This window comes from Pogoniulus pusillus, chromosome 30, assembly GCF_015220805.1.
Source record: "Pogoniulus pusillus isolate bPogPus1 chromosome 30, bPogPus1.pri, whole genome shotgun sequence".
Classification (NCBI taxonomy): Eukaryota; Metazoa; Chordata; class Aves; order Piciformes; family Lybiidae; genus Pogoniulus; species Pogoniulus pusillus.
In genome coordinates this window covers 325,538-339,599 of record NC_087293.1, presented here as the reverse complement: position 1 = coordinate 339,599, position 14,062 = coordinate 325,538, and positions in this window count along the sequence as shown.

Below are 14,062 nucleotides of genomic sequence, written 5' to 3'. Positions count from 1 at the left end.
TACTGCCTCCACATCTGTGTTCATCGCAGCCCATAGTGACCACTGAGACAGCCCCGGCACAACAGAGCCAAACCCCAGATGCCCGTGGAACAAAGTCAGGACTCAAAGAGTCATTAATGATCATTTTGAGTTAATAACATTTAACAGACTGGAAGCTGCTGGTTGCAGCCACAGTGTCAACCCTCTTTGGGTGGGAGCTACTGTCTTTGGGTAGCTCCAGGATAGGTATAGGGAGATGTGTGTTGGAAAGGTATGAGCCAGGCTGAGTCAATCATCTCAGCCAAAGGCAGTGAACTGTTAATGGAGTCACTGTGTGTCTGGATCCAGACACTCCAGAAAGCTGCTCTTTCATGTGCCTTATCTTGATGCATTTTTCAATGATGAATTCCTCCACAGGCCCTTAATCCTGTCTCTTGATGGAGTTTTGCTGCACCATGGAGGTTAGGGGGATGGGTAGCCCAAAAGATGCCAGTCCTCCATTGTGTTTTACACAGCCTGTGCTTCACCTCTCCATCTCCTAAGGTCCTCCTCCCTGCCAGAACATGTCCCTAAGACAGTGTTTGTACACAGACACTATGCAGCACTCAGCTGAGAAACATCTGCAGGATTTCATTTAGTGAGATTCAGTCCTTCTGGACTTAAAATCGGTGCCTTGCCACCTCATGGCTTGGGCGTTGTGATGGAGCTGTGTCTTGGGTTCAAATTGCAAATTCCCAGAGACTCTAATAAATTTAATAGACCCAGTAACAATTTATAGAGTGCCCTCCCCTCTTCCCCCTCCTCTCCCAGAGATAGGGATTAGATACAGGGAGAGAGAGAGGCAAGCACACCCAAATAAATCAATCACACTGGATTTGGAAGTTAAAAGGAAAAGTTTAACAATAACTTAGAAAGAAGGTATAAGAGGTAGGGAAGTTTACAAAGGATAGGGAAGGGGAAAACAGCAAAAATACAAAAAAAGGGATAAAATACAACCCAACTGGTGTGATGGTATGGATTTGCCTCGTGGCTGCCACGTGGTGTGCTGGTATGCAGTGTGTGTGTGTGTCAAGAGGGAGCAAAGCACGAGAGAGTGCGAAGCAGGAAGCTCCTCTCTTTTATACCACGGGGAAGTGGGGGGAGTGGGCTAACCATCACCTGGAGTGTGGCCCACCCCTGGGGAGGGGCCAAGACCCCTAGGGTCAGGTTCAGGGTTACTCCCCCTGGGGGGTTAACCCTATACAAGCTGTCACTTGCAGCCTTCAGAGGACATGATGAGCAGAGAATAAATCCTTGCAGAAAGCTCTGCCATGTCTGCTGGGAGGACTCCATCTAGTCTCAGTGTGTGAGGATGCCAAAACGCTGGAGCAGGCTGCCCAGAAGGATTGTGGAGTCTCCTGCTCTGGAGCCTTTCCAACCCCACCTAGATATGTTCCTGTGTGCCCTGCCCTGGGTGCCCCTGTTGTGGCAGGGGGGGTTGGGCTGGATGCTCTCTGGAGGTCCCTTCCAGCCCCTGACATTCTGGGATTTTGTGCACACTGTGATATCTCTTGACTGGAGTCATGCTGCAGGTGAAGTGGTGTAAATCCTAAAGGGAAGGGCTCTGTCCATGCCAGCTGACCTGAAAATGTTCTGCTGAATGCTTTGGCACAGGTTCCTAAATGAAGGGCAGGGAGGTGTTGGTGCTGTTATTGACATTGAATGATGTTGTGTTCCTGAGGCACCAATTAGAACTCAGTCCTTGTCAAGGGGCTTTGTCCCAGAGTCTCATGAACATGATGATGTCCAGGGGTTTACTCTCCCAATATGAAGAGAGATCTCATTAAAATGAGGAATGGAATAGCCCAAAGCAGTGAATTTAATGAGAGGAATGAAAGAGCTTGTAGGGAAGGACAAAAGAGATGTTATTGCCTACTGGAAGGAGGAGAGCTGAGCCTGAATGATGACACCAAAACCCACTTCACAGTTATTCAGACTGACTCATCCCAATGGCCAGGAGATACCTTCCTCTTGGGAAAGAAGCAGCAGAAGGTGTTTCTATTAGCTGTGGGTGGGTTTGAAAATGAGGCAAAATCAGATAAAATTTAGCAGGATCTGAAGGACTTTGTTCAGCAGCTCTGGAGGACACCCACAGGCATGGGCATGATGCTGCTGCCTCCCTGCCCTGCCAAGGAACCGTAGAGATTAATGGGATTAAAATGAAGACCCCATAAAGTGAGATGTGGGTATGGAACTCCAAGATGATTTTAGACCTCTGAAAATCAAATGTGCTCCCAAAAAAATACCATCTCTATGGAAGGAAGAGGTAGAGAAGTGAAAGGAAAATTGTGGCTTCATGGCCACCCACAGAAAGCTGGCAGGGTTTTTGAGGCAAGAGCACTCACAAACTGCTGGTGGAGGCTCCACAAAGTGGAAGGAAACTCAAACAAGTTCCTCTGCTTTAGTTTTGCGTCTGCTGTCCCTTATGTGCACGTGGGCTCTTCACACGCCTCAAATCGGCTTAGCCAGAGGAAATATGCATTCCAAAAAGCACTAGGAGAGCTGAGACACCAGACTTGCTTTATCTGAGGATTTTTCATCTTCAGAAGCAAGGACAAGCTGGTTAATGAGTGCCTGGGAGGTGTAAGACAGGAGGTGCAGGAGGTGCTGCTGTTCTCCACAGGCCAGGCTGGATCACTGGGGCTAGACCTGACAAGCAAGGCACAATGGTCCTGCTCGAGTAGGTTCATGTCAGGTAGAGTTCCAGCCTCTAACATCATCTGGTTCTGTAGAATATTGCATCCAGTTCTGGGCTCCTGTAGAATATTGCTCCAGTTGAAGAGGGACAGGGATCTACTAGAGGTAGTCCAAGGGAAGGCTGCAAGGATGCTGAAGGGCTTGGAGCACTGCCTGAGGATCAGAGGCTGAGAGCCTTGGGGCTGCTTAGTCTGCAGAAGAGAAGGCTGAGAGGGAACCTGAGCAAGGTCTGTCACTAGCTGAGGGCTGGGGGGCAGGAAGGCAGGCACAGGGACAGCCTCTGCTGGCACAGGATAAGGGCATTGGGTGCAAAATGCAGCACAAGAAGTTGCAGCCCAAGGTGAGGAAGAACTTCTTGGCTGGAAGGGTCCCAGAGGCCTGGCACAGGCTGCCCAGAGAGGTTGTGGAGTCTCCTTCTCTGGAGCCTTCCCAGCCCTGCCTGGATGTGTTCCTGTGCCACCTGCACTGCATTCTTGGGTCCTGCTCTGGCAGGGGTGGACTTGAAGCTCTCCAGATGTCCCCTCCAACCCCTAACTTCCTCTGATCCTGATGCCTTTTCCAGGTCTGAGTGGCTGCTTTGGATGAGCAGCAGCTCTGCCCATGGTTGTCTTCCCTTCCTCAGCAGAGCTGGCGCTGATGCCCAGGGCTGCTCTGCAGTGGGCTCCATGAGCACTTGGAAGCTGTTCCAGCACTCTGCAATCAGAGGATGTAATTGCAGGCAGGGTGCAGGGGAGCCTGTGCCAAGAGCTGTCCTTTCACATTGCCACCATCCTGTACCTCCAAGCACCATGGACTTGTTTTCCAGCATTTCCTTTCCCAGGGCTGTGTGGGCTCTGTGTGGTCCCTGTGGTACCACAGTCTGCTTTCCCTAGCTGGAGGTGGGAGAGCTCCTCTGGAAGCATTTTTCACTTATTTCATTTACATCTTATCCCTGTGAGGCTCACTTTCCTTTACAGTTCTGTATTCAATTAGGGGATGTTTCTGTGTATTTGTTTGTTTGTTTGATGGGTGCACAAATTCTCCAGTCAGGGATCCTCTTCAGTTGGCCTCTGGGGTCTTTGAATGCCGCTGTGTCAGACCAGACGTGAGCCAGTTTACATGTCATCTAGGATGAGATGGTCCTTTTCATCTGGTTTCTAAATTCTTGCAGCCTCCTCATCCCACCTCATTTGAACATTCCTCCCAGTTTGAAGCCTTTCATATTAGCATAAAGAGCAGAAGAGAAAATGTAAAATAAAGAGGCAGACATCTAAGGAGCTGCCCAAAGCCACTGAGCTGTGACCAGGTCACAGCATCGCAGAATCACAGGATGTTAGAGGTTGGAAGGGGCCTCCAGAGATCACTGAGGGTTCTCTGAGCTGCCAGTGCCTTTGGGCATCAGGCAGAGTTGTGGTGTCCATCTTGGCTTGACATGGTCACTGCCAGAGCGTTGGACCTTGCTCACCCCACACTGGTTGATCTGCAGCTGAGGCACTGGTGCCAGGCTCTACACCCAGAGATGTGCTGGGAATAAAGGCAGGGACACTTCTCTGTTGAATTGGGATGCTTTGCCCTTCGAGTGAGCTCTGAACTCACCACAGGCATCTCTGTCAGTGCTGACAGTGCTCAGAAATAGTTCTGCATCTTCTGGAGAGCTTCTGTCAGCCTCGGTAATCCATGTGGGCTCTGGCCCAGGAATGTCTCTTCAAGCAGCATTTTCCCAGTGACTTTCCAGGCTGTAAATCAAGTGAGGAAAAGAAAACGCTAAGAACTTGTCTCGATGCATTTCAGTAAGAGGATGCCCTGGCTGCTTTTGAGTGATGCAGATGTGCTGGGTGGTGGCATGGAGGGGCTGAAGCCTGCAGAGCCAGAGTGAACAGGCTGATGGGGAGGGAGTCCTTCAGTGCTGATGACTGTGCATCACTGAGCCACACTTTGGTTGCTTCCATTTGGCTGAAGAAATAAAATGGGCATTTTGGGCACGGGAAACCAGGAATGACAAAACTGATTTGCACTTTCTACTGCAAGAATGCCTGTCCATTTCCATGGCACCCAGTTCAGCCTCAGCTGGGAGGTGCTGGCCAGCTTCAGCCATTCCCACTGAAGCTTTTCATAGCCTTCTTCTTCTGCCCCTCTTTTCTTTCCCACAAAGTTCAGCACTGCAGACCAGGAAGGGAATTTCTTCCCAGCAAGTGAAACAAAGAGCAGAGCCTGGTGATAGCTTTCTTGGCTTGGGTCTGGGGGGTGTAACTGGTGAGACAAAGAGAAGCCCAAAGACAGGAGTACCAAGGCTGTAGCTGTCCTCAGGGCTCCCTGGGGCTGCTGCAGTGTTCTTGGGCAGTGTTTGCAAACCCCTCTGGCTCAGCCCGTGCTCTGCTGTTTGCAAACACTTCTGTCAGCAGCTTTCTCTTTCTTTAGTTATTTTGGGAGTGGGTCTTTGCTTTCATTCCTTCGTGAGTTGGGCTGCTCCTGCCTGACCAAATATTTGCATTTCATTATTCACTATTTGCAATTCCTGTGTGGCTGTTAGTAATTTGAGGTCCTTTCTTCTCTTTTCAAGTTCCACCCTGCATCCTCAGGAACTGGAGGCAATCCTGGCTGGCAGGTGTACCACTCCATGTCAGACAGCTGCACACAGAGGGGCCCAGCTCAGAAATGGCTATGGAATGGCAAACTGGGATGAGATGGAGGAAAGTCCAAAGAGGTCATGGAGTCTCCTTCTCTGGAGATTTTCAAAGCCAACCTGGACAGATTCCTGTGTGCCCTGCCCCAGGCAACCCTACTGTGGCAAGGGGATTTGACTGGGTGATCTCTAGAGGTCCCTCTCTGACTTTGTGATCACAGAACGGGGCAGTGGTCCTAAGGATAAATCTTTGTGGAAAAAAATCTCCTGAGGAGAAAAGCTTCCCTGAGTGCTTGGTAGTAGCAGTGGGAGCACCACAAGTGGATTGTTTCAACACCATCCCAATGCAGAGAAGTTGCTCAGTGACAAGCAGAGAGAATGGAAACTGGGTCAGCTGGGGAAGGAAAAACGTGAGGCCATACCAGGGACATTTACAGATGTAAAAAGGGAGGGCAGGGCAGGGACATTCACAGATGTAAAAAGGGCAGAGCAGAAAAAGATAAACAATCAGCAGGGGGGTGAGGAGTGCTGGGAAACTCTTCTGTAGGCACGCAAGGGAGAAAAATCATCTGCTGCTCAGGGGGCAGAGAAAGCTCCCAAGAAGGACACAGAGCAAAATGTTGAATGTCTTTTCTCTGTCTTCACAAGGCACTGGGCTGCTCAGGCAGCTGACAGGAGAGGTAAAGCCATGGGAATCTGTCTGAGACAGGGAAAAGTAACGAAGTTGCAGATGTTTGAGATTTCCACATTATCTCACTCTGACACAATTCAGCCCAGAGTGTTTCAGGTATGTCTGAGCTGTCTGAGCTGTTAACTCCTGTCTCCAAGAGCACCTGGATAAGCAGTTGTTTTCTGGAGGCCTGGAAAAGACCAACTCATTGCCTAGAAGGAAAGATAACCATGGAGTCATGGGAAAATTTAGGGTGAGAGGGACCTCAGGAGGCTCCTTGTCCTATATCTTGCTCAAAGCAGGGTGAGCTGCAAGACCAGAGCAGTTTGGTCAGGGATTTCTTCAGACTGGTCTTGAAAACTTCCAAGGATGGAGCCTGCACAACCTCTGGGCAACCTGCAGCTGTAACACTGATGAGATTTTTGTCTGGCACCTTTGGAGGTTCCCCAACATGATCTTTATTTCTGTGATAATCTGCAAATGATTCATTTTCTGTCTAAAATTTGTGACTTTGGGATTTTGTTTTATTTATTTGTCTTTTTTGCATAGCAGCCATTGATGGGTTACATGAAACCCCCAACCTTTCAGGGGGAGTTTGCAAGCTGCAGCCTCCATCCCTCAGAGGTGGCCGGCCCGGATCTTTTCCTCTGTGCAGCTGCAGACACTTGTTTGACACTAAAACACAAACCCAAGTGCTGCATCCAACAGGTCTATGTCAGGAAGAGATTTAAACACAGCAAGAAACCCAACAGCTTTCTCTGCAGTCAGAGGAACAGGCAAGTTGGAGATTACTTTGAGAACTATGTAAATAGGCACCAAGTACATCTTAACCACAGCGTGTGTTGGAGCCCCTCCAGAGCAGGGCAGCCAGGCTGGAGAAGGGCCTGGAGCAGCTGGGGCTGAGGGAGCTGGGGGTGTGCAGGCTGCAGCAGAGGAGGCTGAGGGCAGAGCTCCTTGCTCTCTGCAGCTGCCTGCAGGGAGGGGGCAGGGAGCAGGGGGCAGCCTCTTCTCCTTGGTGCCAAGGAACAGCAGCAGAGGCAATGGCTGCAAGGTGCCACAGAGCAGGCTCAGGCTGCAGCTCAGGAACTCTTTGTGGCCTGGAAGGGCTCTCAGAGCTTGGCCCAGGCTGCCTAGGGCAGTGCTGCAGTGCCCAGCCCTGGAGGGGTTGCAGCAGCTGTGGCCCTGTGGTGCTGAGGGGCAGGGGTCAGAGGTGCCCCTGCAGTGCTGGGACAGGGCTGGGCTGGCTGAGCTGGCAGGGCTCTACTCGCTGGCTGTGCTCTGTGGTTTGTGACCGTGTGTGGTGCTGGAGACAGCAGCAGAAGCCTTTCCTAGGTGATCATTCTCTCAGCAGTCTCTGCTGGCGCCTCCGCGGTTAGTCTCCGCGGGCAGCAGAAGCTGCTTGTCTTGCTTCCCTCTCCCTGACAGTTTGTTTCACAATAGTGCTGAAAAAACTCGGGAGGTCCTCTGCCTGCATCCTGCTGTGAGTACCTCCAGCTGCTCCCCCAGCAGCAGGAGCTGGCCACCTTCCAGTCTGCCAAGACTTCATCTGCAGTGAATGAGCTCGTGCAAAACCACAGCAGCTGCTGCAGATAATCCTGGTTCTATCCTCCCTCGCCCAGCAGCAGCAGGGATCCCCCCTGCCCGGGCCTCCTGCCTTAGCACTTGTGTGAGCTCTGAACCCTCTCAACACCCACTCGGACTGTGCTCTGTAGGCTCTGCTCTCAGTTTTCGCCCAGCTCTGTCTGGTTTCTGATGTAGGCAGTTGCCCCAGAATGCAGGCATTTGCATTGCCAGTGTGGATGCCCCTGAGCAAAAACATTCCTTTAACCCCTACGTAGTAATCTTGTGGGCAGTCTGCCAGCTCCTCTCAAGGCTCTCTCCACTTAGCCCTGCCTAAGCAGGGATTTGCATTCTGTGCTGTCCTATATCTCCAGAACTAAACTGCATCTTCTCAGTAGTGATAGAGATGTGGTCCTGTCAGCAGCTGGAATTCTTTACAAGAAGGGTGGTGAGATGCTGGAAAATATTGCCTAAGGAGGTTGTGTCCATGCCCATGGCAGGGGTTTGGAACTAGGTGATCTTTAAGGTCCCTTCCAACCCAGACCATAATGTGAATCTATGGATGTTCCTCCTGGACAACTGATCATCCCACGCTGACCAGTTTGCTCCTCAACAACTGCACTAGGGATAGACTTGATGATCTGAAAGTTTTTCCTCAGCCTAAACAATGGTATAATTCTGCCTAGGGACTTGGGACAGCCCTCAGACACGTTGTGCTAGTTTGAAGCAGGCTACAATGTTTTGGTGAGAAGAACTAGATTACAGGCTGTAAAAGGAAAACATTGGTGATGTCTACTCCCTCATAGGCTTACAGAGATGTATAAAAACAAGTCCAAACATAGATAACACACTCGGCATCACTCTCACTGGGGCTGCTGACTGAGCTGCACCTCTCTAACCTCACCCTCCATTTTGGACTAACCCATTTTGCTTCCTAACCCTCTGGACGCACCTCCATTCTTCCTTGGGACTGGGGTAAGGTTGAGAGGGGCAGGGGAAAGGTAAAGGGGTGGTTGAGAGCCCCTCCTGGGGACTCAGGTTTCTGGGAGAGGAGTTGTGTTTCTGTATCACCGTTTACCTTGTATGTTTCTGTCTGTAACTGTATATACTGTAAGTAACTGCTTGTATATTGTGTCAGATGTAAATATAAGCTTCATTCATATTTCCAAAGCTGGCTGAGTCTAGTCTGTGTGATTGCTAAAGTGTGTGGGGGGTGGAGAACACCCAAACCATCACACACATGCAGAGGGGCTGCAGCCTGTATCTCAAGCACAGCAGATGTGGTTTATCCTCCCATCCCGTCCCAGCTGCCAGCCCTGCCACTGCTTTACCACCTCTTCCCCATGCAGCATTTCCTTCATTACCTCCATCATTTCCTATCAGACTTTTCCAAGCTCCCTCTCTTCTCTTTCAAGAAGCAGAGCCACACACTCAGCTTTTCAAAGTCCATTGTCACTGCTTCCCTGTGTAAGGAGCTTTTCTGAGGAACAGAGAAACACCAGAGCTGCTGAGGAGAGGCACGGTGAAGCCCTGGGCGGTGCTTTACAACCTGGTGCTGGCATGGGCCCATTCAAATCCATCTTGCCACACAACTCGTTATTCTTTCCAAGGCAACTGGTCTCTTTATTTATTTAGTGAGAGTGAAGGATTCATTCCCCCACTGACTAACAGGAGACCAAGGATCCCCACACGCAGCTGAGCCCCTGCACTTCATTCTCTGCTGGTGAAATTGTTTTCATCCATTCTGGAGCTATTGCACGTCATTCCTCACCAATATATTTTTATTTGTATATAAAATAAAAATGTGACAGCACGTGGGAAGCTAAGAAGTGGGCAAATTCATAAATTACTTTGGTACAGCAAGGCTCCTGTGGCTGTGTTCCTCTGGACTTAACTGGTGCGCAACCAGAGAGGTGCAAAAGGCGGGCACTGGGCCGGCTGTGCCCCTCTGGAAAGGCCACATTGTTTTTGCTCTGTCAAAGAAATAAATTCCTGCATACAGGAACCACAGTTTCTCAGAGGTGGATGATACTTGACCATCAGAAGGCTGGAGCAGCTCTGCTATGAGGACAGACTGAAAGAGTTGGGGCTGTGCAGTCTGGAGAAGAGGAGGCTCCCAGGTGACCTTCTTGTGGCCTTCCAGGATCTGAAGGGGACTACAAAAAAGCTGGGAGGAATGGAGCAAAGCTGGAGGTGGGTAGAGTCAGCCTGGAGGTGAAGAGGTAGTTGTTCAGCATGAGAGTGATGAGATCCTGGAATGTGTTGCCCAGGGAGGTGTTTGAGGTCCCATCTCTGGAGGTGTTTCAGGCCAGGCTGGATTTGGCTCTGGCCAACCTGATCCCCCATGGCAGGGGAGTTGGAACTAGGTGATCCTTGTGGTCCCTCCCAACCCTGACTATGATCACTTTTGCCCTTAGAGCCTTGCAGGTTTAGGGAGCACAGAAGGGACCCCTCAGATTGTGACGGAGCACAGAGAAAGCCATCAGCCCTTCTGCACATCCAGGTCTCCTTGACAGAGGTGGGAATCACTTGGAGGTCTTTTGGCACAGCAGGAAATATTTCTGCTGTAGAATTTGAGCCTCAGCAAGTTGTGGTGGGACTGCGGACCTGGAGACTCTTCATGTGGTAAGACCTCTGAGCCCAGGACAGGGAGAGAGGGATGGAGGGGAGCCAAGACTCTCATTGCAGGTGACAAGAGTTGCTTCTCCTCAGAGGAGCAACACAGACACTCTTTTTCTGGAGGCTTCCATTTGCTGCCTGCCAAGACCCTGCCATTAGTGCTTGTGGGAATGGAAATATAGGAATGGTGCAGGAATTCCAGCACTAGAGGACATATTTTCCCCATTGTCTCAGTTCTAATTTAAATTTCCCAGAGACTCAAATATAGTTGATAGAACCAATAACAAATTCTAGGATGCCTCTCCCTCTTCCCCCTTCTTTCCCAAGAAAAGGAATTGGGTGGAGAGAGAGAAAAGGTAAAGCAGAGCCAAAAAAATAATCTTACTGTGATTTGGAAGTTAAAGAAGAAAAGTTTAACAATAAATAAAAAGTATTTGAGGTAGGGAAGTTACAAAGACATAGGGAAGGGAAAACAAGGTACAAAATATGTAAATATACAACCAGATTTGAGGGCAATGGGGTTTGTCCACCTCATGGGTGATGACCACATGGTGAAACAAAGAGCAGCAGGAAAAAGGATGGTGGCTGATTGCTGGCAAGCAGGAGAGGCAGGGGAGAGAGAAGCAAACAGGAAGTCCCCCTGCTTTCATGGATCTTAGACAGCAGGGGGAGAGGGCTAACCACCATCACCTGGTACTGCTCAGACCACCCCTGGGGAGGAGTCAAGACCACCTGGGGCCAAGTTCAAGACCGCTCCCTCAGGAGGGTTAACCCTGTACACCCATGAAGTTCAAAACTCCATAGAGTCTCTGATAAATGCTTGTATCCTAGGGCCTGAAGTCCTTCACTCTGCTTCCAGAGGAGGTCTTCCAAAGTTGCTAAATAGGACTTTTCTGGAATGATTACCTTGAGGGGTCTCAGGCCCCAGTTTGGGGGATGCTGGAACAGGAGGATTTGGGACATTGAAGCTGTCAATGCACATCTACAACATGTGTACAGCAAGGAATCTGTTTGCCATTAGTGAAGAGGTTTACAGGCAGAGCGCAGGATGTGAGCAGGGGTGAGAGTAGTTCTGCACCATTGCTCACCTTGTTCAGCTTCTTGTGGGACATGCTGGTGCCCACCCTGCTTACAGACCTACTCACAGCTAGAAAGAGGCATAGCAAGGCAGCTCCCTGCCTGCAATCCAATGGGCTCAATAGGGCACAAACAAATCCAAGGGAGAGGGCTATGATTTAAGATACTGGGGTAGTTTGAACCCAGCTGAGACCTCTGTGGAATCACAGCATCATTTAGGTTGGAAAAGACCTTTTAAGATCATCGAGTCCAACCATTCTCTACCTCTGCCAAGGCTGATGCTAAGCCACTTCTCTCAGTACCACATCTCCATGGCTTTTCAGTCCCTCTAGGGATGCCGATGAGCGCTGCCCAGCACTGAATGAACCCACAATCCAGACAGGACTGGCAGAGGAGTATTCTGATGATGCATTTCCAGGTAATGTGTCCCTGCTTCTGCTCCTACATGATCCCACTTCAGAGCAGGACACTGCTGCCTGGTCCCTGGAATGGAGTGGTGAAGGAGCTGGAGATGAGCCTTAGCCTCCTCACCCTCTCATGTAGCAGTGCTCCTGACAGTGGTGGGACAGAGCTGTTTCTGGAGGGGTGTGTGCTGGGTACCCTTTCCCAGAATGTCGAGGAGAAGGCAGTCAGGAGGGATCCGAAAGCTGCTTTGGGGATTGGATTTTTTAGTATGTTTGCTTAAGGGATTTTTGTTTTCATTCCTCTTGTTTAACTAGAATCCCCAGACCAGTTCAGAAGTGTTTGTCAAGCACTTTGATGTCCTCCATAAAAGGCAGAGAGCAATGCAAAAGTTCCTATCATTGCTCTTGTTTGCATGACCCCCACTGGCCCACACTCTGCCTGCTGAGCTGCTACCAGCGGTGCTGTGACGACAGCCTTCGTGGAGCTGTGCACACAGCAGACAGCCCGGCAGGACACACAGCATTGCAGGACACACAGCCTGGCAGGACACACAGCATTGCAAGACACACAGTCCTGCAGGACAGCGGGGGCAGGAAAGCCATTTAAACCATCCTGGAGCAGCCCTTGTTTTTCTTTTCCCTCACTCCCTGCCCAGCAGCAGCTCAGTCCACAGCACTCCTTCTTCGGCTTTGCCTTTTCCCAGCAATGAAGGCAATGAGGCAGAGGAGGTTCCTCCAGTAGAACATCCAGATGGAAGAGGGATTTATTTTTGCAGTGCTGCTAAGGAGGTGAAGGTCAGCAGAAACATTTCACAGAACCCCAGAATGTTCGACCTGGAGATGATCCAGTCCAAGCCCTGCCAGAGCAGCATTACCGAGGGCAGCACACACAGAAACACATCTGGGGGGGTCAGATAGGGTCCAGAGCCTCCACAACCTCTCTGGGCAGCCTGCTTCAGACCTTCAGCACCCTCACAGAGACAAAGCTTCCCCTCCTCTTCCCCTGGCACCTCCTCTGATCCAGTTGGCATCCAGTGCCTCTTGTGCTGCCCTTGACCACCCCTGGGCACAGCCTGGCTGCATCCTCATGACACTTCACATCTGTGGCACAGCACTGAGGGCAGCCCTCAGGCTGCTCTGCTGCCAGCTGCTAGCCCCAGCTGCCTCAGCCTGGCCTCACAGGAGATGTTCACTGCCTGCAGCAGCTTAGGGGTTCTGGGCTGGGCTCTCTGCAGCAATTCCCTGCCTGTAAGGGTTGGGTGAGGCTCCCACCAGAAGCAGAGACTAAACTCTACAGAAAGAGCCTCAAGCACTTGCTCAAGAGTGTAGGAGTCTCCCACAGCAATAGTGACCATGGTCCTGGGGTTTGGGGATGAAAAGAAGTGCACAAAACTATTGAAGGTAGTAACCAGTACCAATCTAACTCCAGAATATGCTCCTCAAGTCCCAGGAGCCCTTTTGCTAGAAGTCAAACCCTGAACTTTGGCTGCTCCTCCAGGCTCATGCCAGAACCTCAGCTCAGTGGCTCCTGCATCCTGGGACAAAGTGAGCCAAGCAAAACCATTGCAGCACAGTTTTGTGGAAGGTAGTTTGGGAGATGGTGGGGAAAATACGCGGGACTCACTCGTAAAGTTCAAGTGATTTATTGCTCGGACACGGAGATCCCCCTCCCGAACTAAATTGCCCACATGAATTCTTTTGATCTGAGGTTGTAGAACAACATTTCAGAAAATAGCAAATAAAAGAGAGTCTGTGATTTCCTTAGAGTTCTTTTGAGTCTTTGAAGTTATTCAGTCTTTAGGTAAAAGAGTCTTTTCTTTGGGTTACTCACTGTTTAGCAGTTTGATTCAGCTAAGTTCGAAGCTTTGGGCGTTGTCCCTTTCTTCGTCAGGATTGGGCCCAAGCAGGTGGTTCATCTGCTGCGGCCTCTGTATCCGAGCAGGCCGAGGCTGGCAGGCAGGCGAGTGAGCAGGCACAGAGCCAAGAGCAGAGCGAGCGAGCTCCCGACCCAGGAAGGCACAGCATTTTATAGTGTGTTAAAGAGGTGTGCCCGAGCGTTTCAGGCGATTTTTACGTTGTTCTTATAGATTGGTACAAAGTTATAATCAATTCATACAATTGGACAATTTCTACCAAAACAATTTCTAAGACCACCCCAAGTCTGGCTCACACCAGGTGTCGAGCATGCCTGGGAAGCAAGGCCAACAGTTAGGAAAACAGTGGCCAGTGTTTACCTTTTATCTCGACTAGGGAGAGACTTTCTCACGGGACTGAAGGATTGGTTTGGGTTTACGATGCCGTGGTTTATAATGTGAGACACTGCAACTTGCACAACAGGGAGGCCTGTTAGGGGTTTCTGCTACCCTCCATGACATACTCCACCCCCTGGCTCACATTAAGCCAAAAATTGGAAAA